This window comes from Camelus bactrianus, chromosome 16 (genome assembly GCF_048773025.1).
Source record: "Camelus bactrianus isolate YW-2024 breed Bactrian camel chromosome 16, ASM4877302v1, whole genome shotgun sequence".
NCBI lineage: Eukaryota > Metazoa > Chordata > Mammalia > Artiodactyla > Camelidae > Camelus > Camelus bactrianus.
The window spans coordinates 19,374,175-19,398,626 of record NC_133554.1 but is presented as its reverse complement, the minus strand read 5'-3'; the positions used below and the strand labels follow the sequence as shown (position 1 = coordinate 19,398,626).

The window sequence follows — 24,452 nt, the reverse complement described above, 5'->3', positions numbered from 1 at the left end:
TCATAAGAAACTACTATGAATAATAATTCCTCAACAAATTTAACTATCTAGAAGAAATTGACACATTTTTAGAAATATATAATCTTCCAAGATCAAATCAGGAAGAAACAGAAAACATAGACTGATTATTACCAATGAAATTGAATAGTAATCCAAAAACTCCTAACCAACAAAAAAGTCCAGGACCACACAACTTTACAAGTGAATTCTATTGAACACTTAATGCCTATCTTTCTCAGACTATTTCAAAAACTGAAGAGGAAGGAATGCTTCCAAATACTAACTACCAGGTCAGAATTACCCTGATACAAAAATCAGACAAAGATACTACCAAAAAAGAAAATTATGGACCTGTATCCCTGGTGAACATAGATGGAGAAATTCTCAATAAAATATTAGAAAATGAAATTCAACAATACACTAAAAAGATGATATACCATGATTGAGGAGGATTTATTCTTGTGATGCAAGGATGGGACAATATCTGCAAATCAATCAGTAAGATACATCACATTAACAAAATGAGGGATAAAAGTCATATGATTATTTCAATAGGTTTAGAAAAAGTATTTGATAAAATTCAATATCCATTTGACATTTGATAAAATATTCAATAAATATTATAAATACTCTTGAGAAATTAAGAAAGCAATTCCATTTATAGTTCTGTCAAAAATAAAATAAAACACCTGGGCATAAAATTAACTAATAAGGTGAAAGATCTGTACTCTGAAAACAATAAAACATTGATGAAAGAAATTGAAGATGACACAAATAAATGGAAAACATTCCATGCTCATGGACTAGAAGAATTATTACTGTTAGACTATCAGCACTGCCCAGCACAATCTACTGATTCAGTACAATATCTATAGTATTTTATAGGACTCAAAAAAAAGAAATCCTAAAATTTGCATGAAACCACAAAAGACCTGGAAGAGCCAAAGCAATCTTAAGAAAGAATATAGCTGGACATATCACATGACTTGATTTCAAATTATACTATAAGGCTATAGTAAAAAAAAATATATATATGGGACTAACACAAAAACAAAGATACACAGAACAATGGACCAGAAAAGAGAAGTAAATCCACCCACTGAATATGGTCAATTAATTTACGACAAAAGAGGTAAGATTAAATCATGGAGAAAAGACAGTCTTTTCAATAAATGTTGTTGGGAAAATTGGACAGCTACATGCAAAAGAGTGAAACTACACCATTTTCTTAGACTATATGCAAAAATAAACTCAAAATGGGTAAGACTTAAATGTAAGACCTGAAACCATAAAACTCCTGGAAGAAAACATAGCCAGTATGCTATTTGACATTGATTTTTACCAGTATTTTTTTGGATATGTCTCCTCAGGCATGAACAACAAAAAAACAAAACAAACAAATGGACTACATCAAACTAAAAAGCTTTTTCACAATAAAGAAAATCATCAACAAAACAAAAAGGCAGCGTACTGTATAGGAAAAAATAGTTGTAAATAATATTTTGATAAGGGGTTAATACCCAAAATATATGAAGAACTCACAAGTCAAAATCATAAACAAACAGAAACAAAACAAAACAAAAAAACACAACAACAACAACAACAACAACAAATAAATGCCAACAACCCAGTTAAACATGAGCAGAGGAACTAAATAGACATTTTTTTTTTCCTAATAAGACTTACAGATGGCAGACACATGAAGAAATGTTCAACTCTGCTAATCATCACAGAAATACAAAGCAAAACCACAATAAGATACCACCTCACACCTGTCAGAGTAGCTATCAACAAAAACACAACAAATAATAAGTGTGGAGAAAAATGTACACTGGGTGCTATTGGTCAGATTGTAAATTGGTGCAGCCTCTATGGAAATCAATATAAAGATTTTTTTAAAAATTAAAAATAGATTTTCCCTATATATGATCCAGCAATTTCACTTCTGGATATTTACTTGAAAAGAACAAAAACACAAATTCAAAAAGATGTATGTACCCCTATATTCATTACAGCATTATTTACAATAGCCAATGTATGGAAACAACCTAAGTGTCCATTGATAGATGAATGAAAAACTAAATTGTGATTTCTCTCTCTTTCTCTCTCTCTATAGATAGATAGATAGATAGATAGATAGATAGATAGATAGATAGATAGATATAGATATAGATACAGATACACGCAGATACACACAATGGAATATTAATCAGTCATTCAAAGAATAGTATCTTGCCTTTTTGAAAACATGGATGGACCTAAAAGTTAATATGCTAAGTGAATTAAGTCAGATTGACACAGATATATACTGAATGATTTCAATTATATGTGGAATAACAAAACAAATGAACAAACACGAAACAGAAACAAACTCATGGATACAGAGACTTGTGGTTGCTAGAGAGTAGGTCTTAGGGGAATAGACAAAACAGGTGTAGGAGTTTAACTGTAACTAATATAATACTGTAAGTCAATCTTACTTCAATTTAAAAAAAGAGTGATGGACAACAGTATCAGCCCCATTTTACAGACAAAATAAACTGAAAGAACTAAAGCTCTCCCAGATAGTGGTGCTTTTTTGGATGTATTTCAGGACATTTACTTGATCCCTGAAATATATTATAATTTATGTGAAAATGTAAAGTATTACCATGACAATATGGAGAATTAAAAACATCCTGAAATACCTCCCATTGTAAAATATCTAGAATTGCTAGTTCAACTATTACAAATATCCTGTTAAATATATGCTTAGGCTAAAAATAAGAAAGGATAAAATAAAAATTTTTTAGAAGGAAGATAAAAGAAATCAAGAAAAACATATCCAGAGATAAACTGATAGAGATACTTTAGCTTCCCTGGGAGTATATCAACATCTTAAAAAAAAAATCAGCTTTATTAGGGTATAATTGATACACAAGGAGCTCTACATATTTAGTGTGTACAATTTGGTGAGTTTGGACGCATGCAAATACCCAGGATATCTTCATCATAATCAAGGTATTACACCTATTCCATTCCATCAACAGATACATTGATAAAGCAAAGAATGTGGAGTACGATTGAGCATTTAACCATCTTGACAAACAAAATGTTTGGTTATTGTTATAACAAGAGTGTCAAGAAATAAATCCATAGACCTGCAAAAGGTAGGGAATGGACCAATTCCTATGAAAATAGAACTCATGAACTTTTGTGAAGGTGTGTATCAGAAATATCTATCTGATAGAGTAAAGACCCTTGGAAATTTGACTACGACAGCCTGGCTGTCAGTTAGACTGTTGATCAGAAAAGAAATATCCCCTTGGACATCTGAATTCACATGCCTCCTCTTACTTGGACTTTGGGTTTGATTTACATTCTCTGGAAAATACAGGAAACTCCACACTAATAAAAGGCCACAAAGCAGTGGTAATACTGCAGCAGCAAACACAACTGTCCTCTAGAAGGACGTATCTCCAATGAAGACCAAATAATATTCCCACAAATGAAGTTCCTCCAAATGTGAGTTCACAATAAGACCTTCCAAAAAATACTCAGAGCTTGTCAGACCCAATAAATAGCAGAATTAGATAGAACGACATAAAATTTTTGCAGTAATTAAAAATATAAATAGATACAAAAATTCAATAAAAGTAAAGCACTATGTAAAATGAAAACAGTCAGATTAGAATAAGGAAACAGAAAAAATAGAAATTCTACAAGTGAAACTTATTGGGATCAGGAAGCTCAATATAATGGTTGAAAGAGCAGACTGGATACAGCTGAAACAGCATTACTAAACTGGAAGATGGGAATAGAAGACTTGTATATTACCAAGGATGTAGCACCTAGGGAATCAGAGATAGAAATATGAAATGACAATTAAAAGATACAGATGACAAATTCTAAGTATGTTAAAAATCCCAGAAGAGAATAGAAAAAAATTGTAAAGAGTAATATTTTAGGTGATGATGGTTGAGAATTTTCCATAATTACAGAATGGAATAGATCCTCTGATTGGGGAAATACAGAAATTTAACCAAGATAAATAAATCCATATGTAGACATATCATAGTTCAGAGTAAAGATATAGACAAATATCCCAAAAGCCATAGAGAAAAAAAAAGATAAGATTACCTGCAAAGAATTCAATGCGACTATCAAGTGATTTTTCTGGAAGCTAGAAGATAACATAATGCTATCCTCCAAACATACTAAGAGAAAATGACTATGAGACCATAGTTGTGTATAAGTAAGTCCATCATACAAAAAGATATTGAAGTAAAGACATTTTCTGACAGAAATAAACTTAGACTGGTACTACTGCTCAGTTTTTCCTAAATGAATTTTTAAAAAGATTCTTTGAGGAAAAAAAAAAAAGAAACTATAGGAAGAACTGAGATACAAGAAGGAATGGCGGACAGAGACCCTGATAAATACATGAGTAAATCCAAGCAAAAACTAATCATGTAAATGTTACAATAATGTATATTTTGTTGGTGGGGGAGAAATCAAGGTAGAGTGAAAACATTAGACAACAATAATACAAGATAAAGAGTGGGGATAAGAAATAAAGTATTTTAAGTTCCTTCAATTGTGTTAATAATGAATAAACATTTAATTAGATTTTTAAGAGTAACTCTGAAAGAAGGTAAAGTGTATATTTTCATATCCCTAGGTGGAAAAATAGAATTAAAAACACTCAATTTTTAAAAAGAGAAAAATTAAGGTAAAAAATATATAGAAAAATCAGGATTAATGAATCACAGAACATGGAAAAACCCTAAATATATTAACAAATGATTAGCTCTCTGGTTAAGAACTAAGAGTGATCATATTGATTAAAAATATATCCAACACTATACACATTTTAAGAAATATTTGAAAAAAACACAGACATACAAATTGTTTAAAAATAGACCCCCAAAGGTGTGAGAAGACTTCAATGACTTAAAAGAGTATCTTTCAATGTTTTGAAGTAACCCTAGCAGCAGAGATAAATTACTTCACATCCAGGGTGACCTTAGTTAATCCTTGCACTCTGATACATACTTGAAGCCTCGTCGTTTAAAGTGCGTGTTTTATTCATGCGTGTGTGTGTTTTCACATAGAATATTGTTTCCCCAAATTCTTTCCTGCCTTATTTATTTTCTCTTCTGAGTATTGCTTTATGCATTTGTTTACTATCTATCTCACTCCAGCAGAATGGAAGCGCTAAGAGGTCAGAAGTTTCTGTCTGGTTCTTTTGTTGCTATTATCTCTGGGGCCCAGGAGAGTGCCTGGCAGAAATTCAACAAATTTACATTAATATGATTATTGGCTAATCTATAAACCTGGTCACCAGTAATAAATCATTTCTAGGTGATAAGATACTTATTATGCAAATTTATGTATACTCAGTCTTTGGAACATAACTGAATTTCATTATGGCATTTAAATAGACATGCATAAAGAAATGACGGAGGGTAATGAGTGCGATCTGCCTTTCATTTGTGTGTTCTCCTGTTATTCTGTGTTAATTATCTGTACAAAATAATTTCTGAAGTAGTACTTAATAAGTCATTTCTAAAGAAAAAGAATATATTGATGTTACAAAAAGCGGAAGCCAGTTGCTTTAGGGATGAGAAATACATTATATGTCACTGCGGCCGTTGTGATTTTAATTCCTTTTGATTTTAACAAGTATTACATTGTGACAGTGTTGCAATTTGCAGATATTACTCTGGCATTTAATCTGGAAAATTTAAGATATTTCTTAATATTAGGCAGCTCTAATAAAACTGAAACCCAGACAATAAATATGACTCTGATAAAACCTCTCCAGGACTTTGGCTTTGCTTTAGCTTTTAATGCACTTTGTTCACAGTCCTATAATGCTTAGTACGTCATTTATACTCTTTATATATTCAATTCCTGTGCTAGAATAATTTATGAAGATTTAAATCCAAATGTAATATATTTTAAGAACCATTCATAACCAGGAGCACACATCTGCATACATTAAAGCTTAAAAACCATGTCATACATATTTTAAATATAAGCTATATTTTCTGACACAATTAAACCCATGAACTCAATGAATATGTTTGATTTTGTCATTTTGATCTGCAGATAAATACATATATGCATAACCAAGTAATAATTTAGTTATGCATTTTCTTGCTCATTTCCTGGTTTATTATCTTTTTCTCTTATTGGTAAAATGAAGATTACAATGTGTGTTCAGTATCTCGCCAACTGTCTCATTTGAACACACTGCCAATGGAGTTTATTAAAACTGTAATAGGAGGAGGTCTACATCTGTTATTTAGTCCTCACTAATTTCCATTCCCTTTTACATTACAAAACAGCAACTTGACTCTCTGTTATGGACCCACCAAACTCTGAGTTTTCGCAATTGGGTAAAAGTGAGTCTCACCCTCTGGCCACAGGGGTTGGCACAGGACCAGGGCTTGGCTGGTTAGAGAACTGGTATCCTTGATTCTCTGGTTTTGACTCAAAGAGGAGCACATGATTCAAGAGGAACCCATGAAAGCCATCTACCAGCTTTGCTAGAAATATTCGGAAGGGGAAGTTTTGTTTCCACTTAAATGGTTAGTCAAAAAGAGATGGGCCTTTTGCAGTTGGTGGCTATGTTTACAAAAATCTACCTGAGGATGGATGCAAACACAGATGAAAACAGAAGGCAGAGATGGAGAAACACTGATATATGTGGCTTTCTTCTCTCTCTCTGGTCCAGCCACACTGCCCTCATTTCTATTCCTCTGACATTCAGGACATGGTCCCTCTTCACAACCCTGCACTTCTTAGTCCTCTGTCTGTGATGCTCTTCTACTGGATACCCATATGGCTATTTTCTGACTTCTTCAAGGTCTTCCTTTATATGTAAATAGACAAGTGGCTGTTACTTAGGGTTTCACACACATCACCACTTTTCCTGCTTTATTTTTCTCCATAGCATCTCTCCTTCTATGATGAATCATGTCTTAAAAAAAAAATTATCTTGTTAATGATTGGTCTCAGTAAAATGAAAGCTACTTAAAGACAAATATATATATCTTTAATTAGAGAAATAAAATGCTTCAGTTATGTTTAAAAGGAAACAGATTGCATAGTTAGCAGAAAAGTAAATGGGTTATGTCTTACTCAGAAGGGTTTTGCCATTTAGGGTTATAGATATAGAAAAAGCCCACATAGAATATGCTGAGGAAACAAAATATGCTAAGTAAAGAGGTATATGATTGAGAGTATACATAAGAACACAGCATGCTCTACTTCAGAGAGGCTTTTATATCATGTTGCAAAGGACTTAATGGGTAAGGGTGGTGTAAGAAAGGGGCCATCTTATATTGATAATATGTGTACAGACACACAAACACGGAGGAAATTACAAGCCATTAGAATGACTGCATGAGTGTGCCATTTCTGCATCACTTTTAGAATGAGGGGCTAGGGTTTTTTATATTACCACTAGAAAACCATCTAGTGAGCTCTTCACCTGAGTAGCATGACTTAAATTCATTTATTATGTTAGTGATATTTAGAGTCTCATAAAATTGCTGGAGGAGCTTGTGCAGAACAATTTTGATTATAGGCTCAATGAAATTATACCACAAGCTATTGAAGAGAAGAGACTTACTGAATTTCAAATTTACACTATGAGGGTATTTAACAGTTCCGAATGATTGAATGAATCAATACATGAGTATATACATCTGTATACTCATGGTTTAATCTTACATTTACGAAAACAAATTGTAAAACCTATTAAAGATAATGCCAACACTAATGACATTTCTGGCAGTAGTGGATTTTGATGTACTGGTATATTTTCAGAGGTATCAAGATTCCTTTCTGGTTGTCTTTAAACTTATTTCTTTAAAATATAAATCTTAATCATATTCTAGTGTAAAATATTTTTTCTAAATAAGTCATAATCTTTCCATGATAAGAGACTAGGAACAAAAACAGCATGTTTTTGTACACCAAAGTATCGAACACTTTGAAAAATAAAGACTGCAATTTCAGCTTGTGTTACTATATGTCAAGCAATACTTTAAATGTATATTTTTATTCTCTTGGAATAGTTTCTTGTGGTTCTAAAAACGTGATAAGTTTTACATATTTGCTTTTCTAAGTCCACTTGTTTTTTGAATACAATCTAAAATGTAGGTCAGTAAATGCTTCTTTTCAGGAAAAATGTTTTCAGAGCAAGAATAAAGAACTTAAGTCTGTAACATAAAGGGGATGAATTGGCAACAATTTGAGATTTTGTTTGTTTCAGTTTGTTTCATTTTCTTTTTAATAATAATATATATTGAACTTTATTTCAATGGGGTATTTTTATAATGTTCCTACTTTGAAGATTTCCAATGAATTTGCTTACCTTTGAGAATGGATTCTGAACCAGTTGACTGAATATAGACCCATTACACAGACATATTGACACACACAAAAAGCATAGTGTAGTGCTGTGTGTCTCAAGTTGAATGTGCACATGAATCACCTGGGGAGTCTCATTAAATGAAAATTCTGATTTAGGAGGTCTGTTTCAGGGCCTGGATTCTGCACCCCTAACAAACAATATCCATACTGCTGCTCCACAGACCACACTTTGAGCAACAGGGCTTACTCGAATAAGTAAGTAAGTGTAAGCCCCAATATGCTTTCACTTCAGAGTTCTTTATATGATTTCTCCACTGCCCTTTTATTTTTAATATTACAGAAGAAAAAGCTTAAAACTTTCTGTTGCCTCATCTTCTTACTGTTCTTTCGGATTCATACTTTTCTTATGAGGATGACATTAGGTTTCTTTATCTTGAAGCCCTAAATTTTCTTCTAGCTACATCCAGATATGTTTCCAAATAATTCTACTTGTTAGTCAAATAGACTTTTATCTATAGAGTCAAGGCTTTCCATTTTTCCCTTAATACTTTAAAACTATTTTTCTATTCTTTTTCAATATTCTGCAATTTCATTGGATTGCCAGATGCTATCATTTAAGTTGTTTGTCTTTTTTTATTTATTGTTAATTCTTTTTTGTTCTTAAGTTCTAGAATTACAGAAATATGACTTTTTATTTGAACTTTCACTATTCTGAATTTAGTAAAGTTGTATTTTTTTCCTGCTCTCTTATTTTCTTCTTTGTAATTATCCTAGTAAGGGTACTAGTATTGGTTTGTTTTCCATAGATTTAATTTTTTCATAAATGTGAGATTAAAACAAAAGATCAAATATGTTTTTATATATATATTTTTTTAGAGTAAGAATATCACTGTATTTTTTCTTATAAAGGCATTTTTTTTGTATAGCTTCAACATTTTCCTCTTAAAAATAAAAGAATAAAAGATTCACAAAACTGGATCACTTGATCCTTTCTCTTCTTATCTCCTCTGAGTTCAAAATGCTTGCATCACTTAATGGCCAGCATCCTCTTGGATCTGCAGTTGGGCTCAACACATTTAGGTCTCAACGTGATCTTCTTTGTGGTTTTAGCCTTCTTCTGGAAAACTGGCTTTGTTTGCCTGCTATAGCCACTCTGCTTCCCATCATAGCATCTCTTTCCTGGGGCATACAGGGAATCCTTGCCCTTCTCAAAATGGATCAGTTTGTGAGGCTGATGCTTTCCACACTTCTTAGAGAAACTTCTTCAGATTTTAGGTATGTTGACCATTTTTGTGGTAGAGCTGTCTTCACGATGAGAACTAGTCCAGCCCAGGTCCTGGGCTCTGAGGACTCTGACAGGGACTGCTACCACCATGCACTCGGCTTACCAGGAAGCTCAGTGTCCATTTTATATATATATATATATAAACACACACACACACATATATACATACATATATATATATATATATATATATACACACACACACACACACATACATATATATATATATATATATATATATATATATATATCAATAGATACAGAAGAAAATTTGATAAAATTCAACATCCATTTATGATAAAAACTCTTACCTAAGTGGATATGGACAAAACACATCTCAACATAATAAAAGCTATTTATGACAAACCTATAGCAGGCATAATACTCAATGATGAAAAGCTGAACGCCTTTCCACTAAAATCTGGAACAAGACAAGGATGCCCACTCTCACCACTTCTATCCAATATGGTATTGGAAGTCCTAGCCATAGTATTTAGGCAAGAAAAAGAAATAAAATGGATTCAAAGTGGAAAAGGAGCAATTGTCATTATATGTGGATGATATGATACTTAATACAGAAAACCCTAAAAGCTCCACATAAAAACTATTACAGCTAATAAAACTATTTGACAAGGAAGCAGGATACAAGGTTAACATACAGAAATCATTGGCATTTCTTTACACTAACAATAATATCTGAAAAGGAAAGTAAAGAAACAATCCCTTTTAAAATTTCATCTAAAAAAATAAAATACTTAAGAATAAATCTGACCAAGGAAGTGAAAGACTTATATGTAGAGAACTACAAGACATTGATTAAGAAAAGTAAAGATGACTTAAAGAACTGGAAAGACACCTCATGTTCTTGGATTGGGAAAGTTAATATTCTTAAAATGGCCATACTACCCAAAATAATCTACATATTTAATGTGATTAAATTACTCAGGATATTTTTCACAGAATTGGAACAAATAATCCTAAAATTTATACAGAATCACAAAAGACCCAGAATTGCCAAAGCAGTACTGAATAAAAAGAATGAAGCTGAAGGAATAACCCTCCCAGACTTCAGACAATACTACAGAGCTACAGTAATCAAAACAGCATAGTATTGGTACAAAAACAGACATATGAATCAATGGAATAGAATAGAGAGCCCATAAATAAATCCACACAATTTTGGTCAATTTATCTTTGACAAAGTAGACAAGAGCATATAATGGACTAAAGACAATCTCTTCAGAAATGGTGTTAGGAAAACTGGACAGCTGTATGTAAATCAATGAAGTTAGAATACTCCCTCACACCACACACAAAAATAAACTCAAAATGGCTTAAAGACTTCAACATAAGACAAGACACAATAAACATCTTACAAGAAAACATAGGCAAAACATTATCCTACATAAATCTCAGCAATGTTCTACTAAGATAATCTACCCAAACAATAAAACTAAAAGCAAAAATAAGCAAATGGGTCCTAATTAAACTTATAAGCTTTTGCACAGCAAAGGAAACCATAAGCAAAACAAAAAGATAACCTACAGAATGGGAGAAAATATTGGCAAAAGATGAGACTGTCAAGTGCTTAATTTCCAGAATATATAAATGGCTCACACAACTTAATAACCAAAATACAAACAACACAATCTAAAAACGGGCAGAAGACCTAAACAAGTAATTCTCCAAGGAAGAAATACAAATGATAAATAGGCACATGGAAAAATGCTCAATATCTCTAATTATCAGAGAAATGCAAATCAAAACTACAATGAGGTATCACCTTACACTAGTCAGAATGGCCATCATTCAAAAGTCTCTGAACCATAAATGCTGGAGAGGGTGTGGAGAAAAGGGAACCCTCCTACACTTCTGGTGGAATGTAGTTTGGTGCAGCCACTGTGGAAAACAGTATGGAGATTCCTCAAAAGACTAAAAATAGACTTACCATATGATCCAGCAAGCCCACACCTGGGCATATATCCAGAGAGAACTTTAATTAAAAAGATAAATGCACCCCATGTTCATAGCAGCACTATTTACAATATAGCCAAGACATAGAAACAGCCTAAATGTACATCAACAGATGAGTGGATAAAGAAGTGTGGTATATTTATACATTGGAATACTAGTCAGCCATAAAAAATAATAAAATAATGCCATTTGCAGGAATAAGGATGGACCTGCAGAATGTCATTGTGAGTGAAGTTAGCCAGAAAGAGAAAGAAAAATACCATATGATATCACTTATATGTAGAATCTAAAAAAAAAAAAAGACAAAGTATTTACAAAACAGAAACAGACTCACAGACATAGAAAACAAACTTATGGTTACCTAGGGGGCTGGGGTTTGGAAGAGATAAATTGGGAGTTCAAGATTTGCAGATACTAACTATTAGATACATATATGCAATAAACAAAAAGTTTTTACTATATAGCTCAGGGACCTATATTCAATATCTTATAGTAACTTATGGTTAAAAAGAATATGAAAATGACTATATATATGTTCCTATATGACTGAAGTGCTGTACACCAGAAATTGACACAATGTTGTAAACTGACTGTACTTCAGTAAAAATATATTTTTAAAACATTAAGAAAATCACCTCTTTGATAATCTTTTTATCATTATTTTATAAAATTTATATCAGTTACAGAATTTCAAGAACTGAATTTATAATTGCTATATTCTTATTTTACATAATTACTCCTCTGCAACCTTACAAATAATTTTCAAAGTAGATAGCAATCAATATATTGTCACCCCATAGATAAGAGAGTTTTGATCTAAGATTTAAATTGGTGCTTGTTTATACAATGGTTTGTGAGTCTTCATAAAGTAAATAAATTAGAGGCTGTCCTCAGTAATTATAAATTCAATTATTACATTTCTATAACTTTTTGATAAATGACAAATCTCATAAATTAGTCCAAAAAGAATTTTCTAGTTTATAATTGGATATCGCCAGGGAGGTTAAAAACATAAAAAAACAGAGAGAGAGAAAAAGAGAGCTCTAATGGAAGAAAGTGTGGCTCCTTTTAGTCAAGAGTACTAAAGGAGGTTATTTTGGGAGAAAAATGGTTGAATTTCCAGTTTTATAGTCATGTTATTTCAGCCATTGTGATTTTAAGAACTTAGACCTTTAATTTTTTCTTTTACAAATATTAGAAAAGAATAGACAAGTGTCTATTCTCAAAATAGACATATTTGAGAAAAATATACATATATACCTAATTTCTAAAGAATTTTGGATTAGAACTAAATAATTATGGGTAGCTATTCAGAAGTATTCACTATCAGAATGATTATGAGCTCTTTTTTGTCTTATTTGTGTGAAGACTGTTAATTTTGATACAGTTTCGTTTCTTTTCCCAAAGTTCGGTACTTATCAGCTATTAAATATTTAAAAAACCTAAATGTCTCAAAAGACTGCATTGTAAAGTCAATGCTATGCTGTTTTTTAGGAAATCAAGTCCTGACAGGTTTCTCAAATTGTAGCCACAGTATATATATTTTTTTATCCTTCGATAATAAGTTTTTTATCTGGTGATTATAACATGTCCGTAAGTTAAGGAATTAAAACCGCAGCTCTGTAAAAGCATGTAGATCAATATAATCAAAGCAGTGGAGTGGTGAGGTGAGCTCATGGAAAATTCTTCTAGAAAGACAATATGATCCCCAGTCCTTTTATCTTTGACACATGAATATACTAATGTTCTTTCCACTTTTTTTCTGCCTTATCATAACTGCTACATATCCTAGACTGTCTGAAATGTTTGCAAGCATCAAAACTTAAGAACTAAAAATGTTTCAGGCCTTTTCTAGAGTCTCTTTCCAACAGTACTGATGTGTCTTCCGTATTCATGATTATGCACTGAGGGATCAACATGTTTCTGTCAATATTTAGTAAAGACATTAAATATTTTAGGCCTTGTGGGCCATGAGATGTGTGTTGCCACTACTCAAATCTACCATTGTAGGACAAAACCAGCCACAGGCAATACATAATTAAATCAGTGTACCTGTGTTTCAATAAAACTTTATTTATGAATAATAAAATTTGAATTTCATACAATTTTTAAACATCGTGTAATATTATTTTTTCTTTTTTTTCCAATAATTTAAAAATGTAAACACTACTCTTAGCTTGTGGGCCATACAAAAGAGGCTGGCAGTGGTCCATAGTTTGGACCTCTGTTTCATCTTATCTGCCCAACACATCCTTATTAACAAATCCAACAAAATTACAAATTGAAAATTACAGATTATCTGTTTTTCCTTTTAGAGTTACTCAAAAACAATGAGAAACACAAGTATTACATGTACAGACTACTAAGGATCTATTTATTCTTTGTGAGGAATTTGAAATGAAAACAACCCCAAGCCCTCTTCCTTGATCACGTATCCCAATGAAATAAGTACAATGACATGAGCTGTCACCTGGGCAAAGTGTGCTGACATTAGGCTAAGACCATCCATGACATCAATTTCAAAATAGGAGTGAATTTGTCACTACATATAAATGCACACTGTCCTTTGTTTAGCACATCTTGCATGTACGCATCCATTCAACCAGTATTTATTAAGCTCTTACTATGCAGCAAGCTTAGTGTTAGGAGCAGGGAACACTGTTTGCCTTTAAGGTGCTTATGTTTTAATGAAAGACTGCTTTAGAAAAGAGAAAAGAAACTACCCTCCCAGAAAAACAAATAAATTAAAGAGTTAAATTTATAAATATTATAAAGAAATTGAGTAATGGACTGAAAAAATATAAAAATAAGGTTGGAGTTCCTTTAGATAGCATGGTTAGATGAAGTAGTTCTGAGGAAATGGCAATCAAGGTAGAATCCTGCAACTGTTTCCCATCAGAGCTGCTCTTTGCAGTAATGATAACAACATGGATTATCCCTTTTAATTCTCATAGAAACTTTATGACAAAAGAAGATATTAAAGGCCAGGGAAGTTTAATTTCCCAATACCACAGAATAGTGAGTCCTGGTCAAATCATCATTTGAACCCAAGTGACTTAATTCAAAGTGGACATGCTTAAACTAAACTACCTCACTGCATCATTCCAATAGAACACAAATCAGTCATAGACCATTCTCTAGCAATAACTTTTGGATAAATTCTGTAATTTCTTGTTTCATATCGCTGCCATTCCTGGTACACTTCTATTCTAAAGACCACATTTCTACAATAAATGTGTTATACATTCTGTTGGGTTGAATCTAGTCTTAGACTCAAGCAACTTAGCATATGAATGCTACAACCGTGGTATAATCAATCTAAAATTAAATTTTGGAGGACAATCTTACATGCCTTATCTCCAATATTTTATGAGACGTCAATCTAATACACAGGAGTGTGTTTTTGATCTTTTATTCAAATCCTGTTGTTCTTGCCAGGTAGAGGTCTAAACTTATTCTCATTTATTTTCTGTTCGTGTTTCTGTATTCATTGCACAGAAGATTCTTAATACAGTTGCCAATACTGCATAGTAGTCATTATCCTCAAAGGTACTAAAGATGAATCTTAATGCTACCACAAATATTGAATTTCTTCTATTATTTGTTTATGTGTTCCATTGATTCTCCCTGCAGTGGCAAAATTTGGGACGCTGGTTAACTCTCCCTAGGTTACTATTTGAAGTTGTAGTTTTATCTATTTTGTTATTCCCTGGTTTGAATACACATTGATTTTAAGTGAGTTCACAGCCTCTTACAAGTCCTCGAGTTTATTATACTTGATGCTTAGTATAACAATATTGATTTCCTAACCAAACATTTTAACTTCCCTGTGTGGGTATATTGAGCAAAAGACTTGGGAGCATATGTTTCTAGTATTTCCTTCAGATAGTAGGCAATGAAAGATAAGTACAAACCCTGGGTTCCCATTTGTAATTTATTTACATGATGCACCTGATACTCAGTTGAAGCAAACGGCAGCATTGCACTTCCTACAACATCTCCAATTAGAGAAAAGGCTGAGCAGCAGGGAAGTAGTGAATAATTCTGAGGCATGCTAGGTTATAATGCAAACTCTTTCCAAGGCAAACTCCATCCCTGGTTCCCTTGAAAGTCAGAGTGCATCCAACACACAAGAATTTAGTATAACCTGCTTCCTACTGGAGCATTTCCCAGAAGACTTGTACAAAAGAAATTCAGAACTAAAAACGCTATACCAGAGCATAAGCTGGCAAGACATAGCTTTGCAGATTTCCCTCCTTGGAGGAAACAAAAACGTAGATTGAAGGTGGATTATTTTTTATTTTACTTTTTAATTATTATTATTTCTCTTTCAGTTGTTGACATCATGTAAAAAATGGTTATCCTTGCCTCAGATTACTTACACAATACTCTGAACATGTGATAATTTTTGCAGTCTTCTTGTCTGCTCACAGAATTTATATTTTAAAAATCTTACGTAATATGAGTGCTTACATAAATAACATTCAAGATAGATATTTTGCAAATAACACAGAGAAGTTTTCAAGGATTTTTTAAAAATTTGCACTTACCCCATGCCATAAGGAACTTGTACAATATACGTGGTAGGTATATGGAAAGTCAGTAACCTGTGCATATATGCAGGCTGAGTTGTGTCTCCCCAAAATTTATATTGAAGTCCTAACCCCCAGTGCCTCAGAATGTATTTACTTTGGGAGACAGGGCCTTACAGAGTTAATAAGTTTAAAATGAGGCCTTTACAATGGAACCTAATCCAATCTCATTCAGGTCCTTATAAGTAAAGAAAATTAGGACTCATTGAGAGACACCAGTAAGGGCCATGAGAGGGCTCAGCTAGAAGGTGGCCACCTGCAAGCCAAGGTGACGGGCGTCAGAAGAAACCAGACCAGCTGACACATTGATGATCTTGGATTTCAAGCCTCCAAAACAGTGAGGAAATAAATTGCTGGGTTTTTTTTTTTTTTAAGTTACCCAGTCTGTGACAGTTTGTTACAGCAGCCTGAACACACTGATAATACTTACTGTCCTCTAAAACAAATCTTTCGTAAGGTATGATGAAGAAGGTCAGTAGTTCTGGGCCCTGAGAATTGGGGAAAGACAAGAAGGGGCAGTAAACCAAGGATTTAGCCAGTAATTTCTGGGCTGGCCTACCAGATGGCAATAAAATCAGTCCAGGCGCATATGACTAGTGACTCTCCAAAGCACCTCTTTGGAGAGTGGAACTGTCCTCTCTCTCTTTATATTAGAAACTTTATTCCGATTTTCCCTTCTGTGAGCAGCTTTGCACCCTTAAGGATTATTTGAATTATTTTTACTTTAGCAGATTATAGTTGCATAACAAATATTTAAGGGAAAAGAGGAGCATCCCCAGAGCAAGCTCCACATGCAAGCCAAGAGAAGTATTAGCATTTCTTACTGTTTCCTTACAAGATAATATGTGATGATTGGACAGTTTCTTGACATACTGATGTCGCTTTTTGTTCATTTTTACCAAGTAATTAAGTCTGTAGCAGCAAAAAACTTGGTATATTATAGTCAGAGTCACATCTTAATGGATTCACTAGGGGAAACATAAAATACTTTGTAAACACAAAGACAAGGTGTTCTGGCCTGTTATCATAATCAGCAAGATTTCCAGAGGTGTTATTTTTATGCTTAGCTAGTGAAGCTTGTTTCAAAGGATATACATGGCAGTGATTTCAAAAACGGAAAGAAAACAAAAGAGAGAGAGAGAGAGAAGAAAGAGAAAGAAAGAAAGAAAGAAAGAAAGAAAGAAAGAAAGAAAGAAAGAAAGAAAGAAAGAAAGAAAGAAAGAAAGAAAGAAAGAAAGAAAGAAAGAGAAAGAAAGAAAGAAAGAAAAGAGAAAGAAAGAGAAAAAGAAAGGAAGAGAAAAAAGGAAAGGAAGGAAGGAAGAGGGAGAGAGGAGGTAGGAAGGGAGAGAGAAAGAAATAAGAAGAAGGGAAAAAAAAGGGAAGGAGATAATAGAAAGGTGGATTTTCAAATCAGGCTGCCTGCATTCCAATCTGATTCTACCACTTAACCAGAATCTGTGGCATCGGTGGCAAATAACAGTCTTTCTGAGTGTCTGTAAACATGAGGAAAATAATAATAAAAAAAAAAATACCTCTGAAGTTTATTTGATATTAAGTGAGGTAAATCCTAGAAAGCATTCACCATAGTGTCTGGCAAGTGCTAAGTGATAAATATATGTGGGCTGCTAATATAATTTTATAAAAATAATTGCTATTTTGTCTTTTATATGAACTATTTGTGCCTATTATCTAGAATACAAGAAATAACAAGTGTTGGCGAGGATGTAGAGAAAAGGGTACCCTTGTGCATTGTTGGTGAGAATGTAAATTGGTGCAGCCACTATGGAAAACAGTATGGAAGTACTCAATTTTTTTTTTAATTGAAGTACAGTCAGTTATAATGTGTCAATTTCTGGTATACAGCACAATGTCCCAGTCATGCATATACATACATATATTCATTTTAATATTCTTTTTAATGAATGGTTATTACAGGATATTGAACTTAGTTCCCTGTGCTATACAAAAGAAACTTTCAAAAATCTATTTATATAGTTGCTAACTTTTGTAAATCTTAAACTCCTAGATTTATCCCTTCCCACCCCCTCTCCCTCGTTACCATAAGATTGTTTACTAAGTCTGAGTCTGTTCTGTCTTGTAGATGAGTTCATAGTGTCCTTTATTCCTTTTTTTTTTTTTCCTCTTTTTTAGATTCCACATATGAGTGATCTCATATGGTATTTTTCTTTCTCTTTCTGGCTTACTTTACTTAGAATGACAATCTCTAGGTCCATCCATGTTACTGCAAATGGCATTATTTTATTATTTTTTATGGCTGACTAGTATTCCAATGTATACCACACTTCTTTATCCAGTCATCTGTTGATTCACATTTAGGTTGTTTCTATGTCTTGGCTATTGCATATAGTGCTGCTATGAACATTGGGGTGCATGTATCTTTTCAAATTAGAGTTCCCTCTGGTTATATACCCAGAAGTGGGTTTGCTGGATTATATGGTAAGTCTATTTTTAGTGTTTTGAACTCTCCATAATGCTTTCCAAAATGGCTGCACCAACCTGCATTCCCACCAGCAGTGTAGGAGGGTTCCCTTTTCTCCACACCCTCTCCAGCATTTATCATTCAAGGACATTTGAATGATGGCCATTCTGACTGGTGTGAGGTAATACCTCATTGTAGTTTTGATTTGCATTTCTCTGATAATTAGTGATATTGAGCATTTTTTCATGTGCCTATTGGTCATTTGTATGTCTTTGTTGGAGAATTGCTTGTTTAGTTCTTCTGCCCATTTTTGGATTGGGTTGTTTTTCTTGTTATTAAGTTGTATGAGCTGTTTACATATTTTGGATATTAAGCCCTTGTCAGCCTCATCTTTTACAAAAATTTTCTCCCATTCCATAAGTTGTCTTTTCATTTTCCTGATAGTTTCATTTACTGTTCAAAAGCTTATACATTTAATTAGGTCCCATTTGTTAATTTTTGCTCTTATTTCTATTGCCTGGGTAGACTGCCCTAGGAGAACATTACTAAGATTTATGTCAGAGAATGCTTTGCCTATGTTTCTCCTAGGAGATTTATTGTGTCTTGTCTTATATTTAAGTCTTTAAGCCATTTTGAATTTATTTTTGTGTATGGACTGAGGAAGTGTTCTAACTTCATTGATTTACATGCTGCTGTCCAGTTTTCCCAGCACCACTTGCTGAAAAGACTCTCTTTTCTCCATTGTGTATTCTTGACTCTTTTGTCAAAGATTAATTGAACATAGATCTGTGGGTTTATTTCTAGGCTCTCTATTCTTTCCATTGCTCCATATGTCTGTTTTTATGTCAATACTGGATTGTTTTGATTACTATAGCTCTGTAGTATTGTCTAAAGTCTGGGAGGGTAATTCCTCCAGCTTCATTCTTTTTCTTCAATATTACTTTGGGTCTTTAGTGTTTCCATGTAAATTTTAGGATTATTTGTTCTAGTTCTGTGAAAAAATTTCTTGAGTAATTTGATAGGGATCACATTAAATCTGTAGGTTGCCTTGAGCAATATGGCCATTTCAACAATATTGATGATTTCAGTCCAAGAATATAGGATATATTTCCATTTCTTTAAGTCTTCTTTAATCAACATAATCAATGTTTTGTAGTTTTCGGTATATAAATATTTCACCCCCTTGGTCAGATTTATTCCTAAGTATTTTATTGCTTTGGATGCAATTTTAAAGTGATTGTTTCTTTACTTTCATTTCCTGCTAAGTCATTATTAGTGTAAAGAAATACAACTGATTTTTGTATGTTGATCTTGTATCCTGCTATCTTGTCAAATTCTTTTATCTGCTCTAGTAATTTTTATGTGGACCTTTTCAGGTTTTCTATATATAATATCATGTCATCTACATATAATGACAATTTTACCTCTTCACTTCCAATTTGGATCCACTTTATTTTTTTTTAATTGAGTTATAGTCAGTTTACAATGTTGTGTCAATTTCCAGTGTAGAGCACAATTTTTCAGTTATACATGAACATATATATATTGATTGTCACATTGTTTTTCACTGTGAGCTACCACAAGATCTTGTATATATTTCCCTGTGCTATACAGTATAATCTTGTTTATCTATTCTACATATGCCTGTCAGTATCTACAAATTTCAAACTCCCAGTCTGACCCTTCCCACTCCTCTCCCCCCTGGTAACCACAAGTTTGTATTCTATGTCTATGAGTCTGTTTTTGTTTTATATTTATGTTCATTTGACTTTTTCTTTCTTTTCTTTTTTTTTAGATTCCACATATGAGCAATCTCAATCTTATGTGGTATTTTTCTTTCTTTTTCTGGCTTACTTCACTTAGAATGACATTCTCCAGGGACATCCATGTTGCTGCAAATGGCGTTATGTTGTCATTTTTATGGCTGAAAAGTATTCCGTTGTATAAATATACCACATCTTCTTTATCCAGTCATCTGTTGATGGACATTTAGGCTATTTCCATGTCTTGGCTATTGTAAATAGTGCTGCTATGAACATTGGGGTGCAGGTATATTTTTGAAGTAGGGTTCCTTCTGGATATATAGATTCATTTTATTTCTTTTTCTTGCCTGATTGCTGTGGCTAGGACTTCCAAGACTACATTGAATAAAACTGGTGAGATTGGGTATCTTTGTCTTGTTCCAGATTTTAGTTTTTCACCATGGATTATTATGCTGACTGTGGTTTTGTCATAAATAGCTTTTATTATGTTGAGATATGTTCTCTCTCTATTCACTTTTGTAAGAGTTTTTATCATAAATGAGTGTTCAATTTTATCAAATGCTTTTTCTCTATCTATTGAGATTATTATGAGGTTTTTGTCCTTTCTTTTGTGGATGTGAAGTATTACATTGATTTGCATATGTTGAAACATAATTGTGCCCCTGGGATGAATCCAACTTGATCATAGTATATGATCGTTTTTATGAGTTGTTGGATTCTGTTTACTGATATTTTGTTGAGGATTTTTGCATCTATGTTCATCAGTGGTATTGGGCTGTAGTTTTCTTTTTTTGTAATATCTTTGGTTTTGGTATCAGGGTGGTGGTGGCTTCACAGAATGAGTTTGGGAGTGTTCCCTCCTCTTCAATCTTTTGGAAGAATTTGAGAAAGACCACTATGAGTTCTTTGTATGTTTTGTAGAATTGCCCAGCGAAGCTTTGTGGTCCTGGACTTTTGTTTGCAGGGAGGTTTTTCATTGCTGATTCTATTTCATTTCTAGTGACTGGTCTGTTCAAGTGGTCTATTTCTTCTTGATTCATTCTTGGAGGACTGTATGTTTCCAGTACCTTGTCCATTTCTTGTAGATTATTCTATTTGTTTCCATATAATTGTTCAGAGTGTTCTCTTATGTTTTTGTATTTCTATAATATTAGTTGTAATCTCCATTTTCCTTTCTTATTTTGTTTATTTCTGTGCTCTCCCATTTTTCTTGGTGAGCCTGGCCAGATGTTTGTCAATTATCTTTCTAAGAGGTTAGAATGTACTGAGAAAGTGTTCCAGTTCTTTCTCCTCCTCAGGCAAATCACCCACATTGCTTTTAACACTTGTGGATGATGCTTGAATCTGAATGGAATAAAAATCAAGCACACTACATCTATGCCTCCAACCTCACAAGACTCTCTTGTAGGGTTGAATTCTCAAGTGAAATCAAAATTTTTTGCCACTCCCCTTGGTAGCTCTTTGCCTAACTCTTTTGCCAGTTGTTCATTTGTCAGGACAATTCATTGCTTAGGGCTTCTCTCCACAATAGTAAGAATTTTCTAGTCTGATTTTTCTCCTAGTAGATTTTGTCTGTTTTATTCCATACTGTTTCCTCAGTGTCTAATATCATACCTGACATATAATATGCACTCACAGAACTAATTGTGTTAGATGAAGCATGTTCTTCATTGAAAGGAAAACTACTCTCCTTTCAATGAATTCAAAGACATCCTAGGTGAGGAAGAACCCTTTCTTAATTCAAAAAGATAAGAAATATATAAGAAGTAAAATGGTTTGCTAAAAATACCAATTGTATTGGTTAAATGAGTCAGGAGAGAACTGCATTAAAATATTCATAGCTTAACTTAGACCAGACTCAGTTTACTACAATAATGATAGCAGCACATGATGGTCACAGAGTTCATTTGTAAAATAGATACATTATTAAAGAAGGATTTGTTAAGCAATAAAAAGTTGAATGTTGAATCTTATTTTTTTCCTTTGACTTTCATTAAAACATTTGATGAAACTAATTTTTAAGCTGATTCCCCTCTTATCAACCTATGAACAAAATTAATCTCTTAACAGACAAATTTTTAGAAAATGTTAATGCTGAACCCTAATGGATAAGTCATGGATTGTAATGAAAGCACTTCATGTCTGTAGGATTTTTGTAAAAACCATTGGTCCAATAACTTAAAGCCCTAAGGAAAAGCATTGAAACTGTCATAACTAAATAGAGCACAGAAGACTGAAAAGTCTCTGTTTTAATTAAGACTTCCTTTATAGTATTTTCAGTAGAACTCTTGGTCACTGCAAATATCCTGTAGGTAATTTAAATTAATCTGTAATTATTTTTATAGTTTTTAGCCTTGCTTTGATGGCATATTGTAATACACTAAATACAATTGATCCATTCTCAGTCCCTCAGCAATAAAATGTCTATACAAATAAATATTCTATTGATTATGTATTATCTCTTTTAATAGCAGGTTTGTGGGTGATCCACACTCTAACTAGAAAACACGCAGGTGTTATTGGTATAATTATGTCACTATGGAGAGGATTAACCAAAATACCCACAACAGGTCAGTTCAGTAATGATAAACAAAAGCAATAATATTTAATTGATACCAAGGATAGCCCAAAGTCAAAACAACTCTGATGGTGAACAGGTAACAAAATTTCCTGCAGAAAAATATGGAAATCCCAATGAGCGATAGGAGCTTTGAGAGTTATCTGGCACTAGTAGAAGCCAAATTTCTTAACAGAATAGCAAATTGGAATTTTCATGAATCTTTACTAACATTCCACATATAACTTATGAGTAGCAAATTGTATTAGGGGTTAATAGCTCAGTAGCTTATTTATAAATAGTTTTAATTGTTGTTTTTAGGCCCAAAACTAAGCCAAATACCAGGCTTCAAAGGCAATACATAACACATTCATATAAGACCAGGCTAGCCTTTGATATAGTTGAGTGCGAGTCCCAGATATCTAGAAGTAATAATCAAAAGATGCTAAAAGAATTTCTTACTTTAGAATCTTTCATCCCATGTGGTCTAAATCAGCTTCCATAATTACTTATCACTTATTTCTTCAGTATATTACCAAAAACTGTTTCAAATGGAAACTTTACTATTGATATCTACCTAGATATTTAATAACTATTAAGCCATAATGGATCATTATTCCAGAAGCTCAATGACTTTATTATATCCTCCAGAAAAGGTAAAGAGGAAAGAATGTAAAGTGAAGCAAAATTTATTAGGAAGTAGTTTTGGGTTTGAATATGGTTTTGTGAAAACTAAAATGAGCAATTTAGGTCTTCTGAATCTGTTTCCTTACATAAAAATTGGGTATACCCCCACCTTGTGGTTTATAAAACTTTCTTTCGTGATTAGGCAAGCTATGTGACTGGTTCAGAAAATACTGGCTTCTCTTTCTAGCCTTCATGTTTCACTTAAGTGTGAGAGAGTAGAACACAGCAAGGATGTTTTGATGAGAAGTTAGTATAACGTATGAATAATAAAATTCTACCACTATTAAACTGAGAAAACGTCATAAATCAGGAACAGTTGTGTAGACATGAAGTGACTTTGGAGAGTTAAATAAATGAATTATTATATTAAGGGAATGGCACCAAGCATGCTCAGAAATGTTTTGGTCTACTGAAGAATACCAGGTAGGAACATTTTTAAAAGCAGATCACATACAGATGGAAATCCCTGTGAATTACTTTCTTATCCTGAATTAAAACATACATACAGAAAGTTCAGGTTAACCATGTAACTAGCCTTCAGATTAGGAAATATGACATGCGTAACGCACTCCTCAAACCATCTCCCCTCCCTTTATATTATGTGGGTTTCAAGACTTCAGGGCAACCGTGTATACGACGTGGGTCAAGTGTGTTAATTGTGCTGTTCAGATATTTTGTATCCTGCCTGATATTTTTCCTGTTTATTCTGTCAGTCATGGAGAAAAGCTTGTTGAATATTTCCCTTTATGGTAGCAGATTGCTGTATTTTCTCTTTTTGTTAAGCTAA

The 24,452-nt window shown here is 33.0% G+C and overlaps 1 pseudogene; it reads right to left on the bottom strand.

The window, feature by feature from the left end:
• Positions 1-9,295: 9,295 nt before the first annotated feature.
• Positions 9,296-9,655, bottom strand: LOC123615644 (large ribosomal subunit protein eL42-like; annotated as a pseudogene).
• Positions 9,656-24,452: the final 14,797 nt, after the last annotated feature.